Consider the following 3,319-nt stretch of genomic DNA (forward strand, 5'->3'; position numbering starts at 1 on the left):
AGAGCACTTTAGTGCTAAAATTAATCCGAACAAACATTTGAAAAAAGATTATCAGATCTTTTCTCTTCTATTCCGATCAATAGTCAGAAATTTGTAAAATTTGCTTAAGTTATTCGAATCCTAATGATTTTGAAGTTTTCTACAATTTTTGTTTTTCCCCCACACGAGCAGAGATTTAACTGATAAATTTTATTTATTCATTTATTTATTTATTTATTTATTTTTTTTTTTTTGCTTTTCGAAATACGATCACACCAGCTGTGTTCAATTTTAAATAGAAATATAATATTTTGAAAGTTTAGTAACAAAAAACAAAACTGCAAAAATAACGTTGTCAAGGGAGAAAATAATAAAGAATTATGTCCATTGTATAGCTTTACATTGATAATGATTTCCTCTGGGTGTTGCTTTCACAAAGCACACATATTTTGCTTTACACAGATATCGCAATAAATGCTTTCGCAGTTGCGTTACGTATTGCGAATTGATGTTTTCAGTTTCCCGTCATAATGAAAATGCGTATAAGAAAGGGAAAGAGAAATGTATATACGCGTATATATCGAGATTTATATAAATATCTTTACATGCGTCCGTAGAATTACTTTTATGTAATCAAGTGTAAAAAAAAAAAAAAAAAAAAAAAAAAAAAACCAATGTTTTTCATTAAAATGAAATTTTTGCAGCACTGCTTAGATACCGCGCATATATATATATATATATATATAGTAAAATAAAAATAAAGTCAAGTTATGAGAGAAACCTCATAAGTTTAGCAATATATTACATTTATTAATTTATTTATTTATTTATTTATTTATTATTATTTTTTTTTTTTTCGTGTAAATTGTTAAACTTTTACTTCTTTCGTTATTTTTTTAATGAAACTTACTATAAATAGAAATGTTGTTTTGCGTAAATTTTCAAACTTGCCGCGACTTATGAGCTTTTTCGAATCTTCTTATTACCTTCCAATTAAAAATGGCAGAAGAAATAAAAGCTGGCTTGCTGCGGACGAACAGATATACGGACAGCCAGTTAGAGCGTAACCATTTATTTTCATAAAAATTTTCTTATTTATGTAGATATAAATATAAAAATATATAGATTTAATGTAAACAGTAATTTGTTTTTTAATAAAAATAAATATATACACACACACACACACACACACACACACACACACACACACACACACAAGAACAAAGGCGAACACACCCACACGAAATAACTGAAATCTGTACGATCGAAATTAATATCGACCGTATTGTTTGCAACAAGCTCGACGCGACTAGAAAAGCGATTACTTGGACATGTAGTACAGTTACATTTAAAGATACGGGCAACCGGCGGACGAGCGATGCAACCAATAAAACAAGAGGCTGTTATGCTCCTACAAGCTGAATGAATGCTGTGAAACTGTAAGCGTAAGTTTAATGCGTGGGCAGTCGAACCGAGTACGCCCATACGGCCAATACGCTGTTTGTGATGAGGGCGCGTGCGATGCTGGTCGTCACATTCTTTAATGATGGGCGCAGCAACACTTTTAAAAAGGCATGGACAAGTTGAAAAATTGATGTCACCTGTATTAGCGATGGCATATCAGTAAGTTGCAAGTGATCGCTGAGCAAGGAATACACAAACAACAACCATCAGGCCATATTTCTAGTTGTTATGCTGCAATATATCAAAGATGTACAGCGCAAAGTCACCGGACCGAAATTGAGAGATGTATCTTTCGACAAAAATGTTTTAAACGTGATTATAGACGCGTATTAACTGAGAGAAGGAACACCAAGATGTGAGCAAATTCTTGGCAATGCTGTGTGACTAGAAGGAGAACATTTAGTAGAGAAGGTTCATGCTATTGGCAGAACAACGAAATATAAGCAATCAGAAAGAACTGTCTGAAGATCAGAGGAAAGATGCAGCGATTTAGGGCGAAAAAGAGTCTTGGTGCTCCCATGCCTCTATATAAAAATCTTCGCAACGACCTAAAGAAAGCAATAAAAAGGAGCAGGCGAGAAAGCTTTGACATTTCATGTCAGGAAGCGGATATTAACCGCATGAACAACGGGATTAACGATGGTGCTGAAGAAAACGAAGGGGTGCAGAGATTATCGCCAGTTACCTGTGGGACCATGTTTCAAGGAATTGTGTAAATCTTTTTCGCACAGAGGCCGTCCTATAATTAGACATGGCTGAATCTAAAACCGAGATGAGACTTATAAGCACTCAGAAAATATATGGGTGAGGGTTGGTAACCAAATCACTCAAACCTCTCCAATAATTAAGTATCTTGGTGTTGTCATTGATAACCGATCAAGCTTTAAACGATATATCCGATATGCGGCGGATAAAGTGACCGGGATTCATTAGTGTGGCACGGATTATGCGAAATTGCTCTGTAGCCACATCTGCCATACGATGCGCATGCCTGTGCGGGATGGAGCTCTCACAGTATGTGTATACCGCTTTAGGGAAGTTAGGCAGGCATACGGCTTCCGAATCATTTCGTCATTACAGGAACAATCCCGATTGATATCTTCATGGACGAGATGAGAAGAACAAAAGAAGCAAAGACGACAGGCGCAAAGTTTCGTCCTCAAGAAGCAGAGGCACTTGCCCTCAAGGAACAAGTAGCGCGCGCAATGGGAGAGCACGTGCAATAGTAGCTGGACATTCGCGGTCATCCTCAACATAGCAAAACGAAGCGAAAGACAGTACGATATGGTAATCTTTTGGGTTGTTGCAGAATTATCAGGCGTTTCTTTGACGTGGCATATTTTAATACTAATATACAATGTGTTACAAATTTATAAACGAAAATATTCTTCTACTTTTAGGTCATAAAAATTCGTGTCGATAATCGTACTCATATTCGTTATATTTTGCTGTCACAATCTCAACGAACTTTTCGGTGAGGGCACAATCAGTGAAAGTCGATGCAGACATGACCGTTTCATATCTAGCGATACATCATCTTGCCTTGGAAGATAGGGCCGGGTAAAGACGACCAGGCACTTTTGGGAGCCGTAGAAAGAAACGAAAGCTTTACAATTCGAGTGCTGGCCGACAACTTCAATATGGCAAGGTATAGAAATTGGCTGCATGTATTGCCCACGGACTCAGGGACAAGAATAGAGCCTAACGTGTCCAAATTTTTAAAAACGTCTAATAGTATAATTTAACAAGGCCTAATAATTAAGCACTAACCTATTATTATCTCATGGAGTTCCTAAATGATCATGATTGATTCCAAAATTTTCGGACGTGATAGTTGTTCACCAGTATGTCGGAGCTGTAAAAATACGCAATAAGA

Source organism: Glossina fuscipes, unplaced genomic scaffold, assembly GCF_014805625.2.
Source record: "Glossina fuscipes isolate IAEA_lab_2018 unplaced genomic scaffold, Yale_Gfus_2 1, whole genome shotgun sequence".
NCBI lineage: Eukaryota > Metazoa > Arthropoda > Insecta > Diptera > Glossinidae > Glossina > Glossina fuscipes.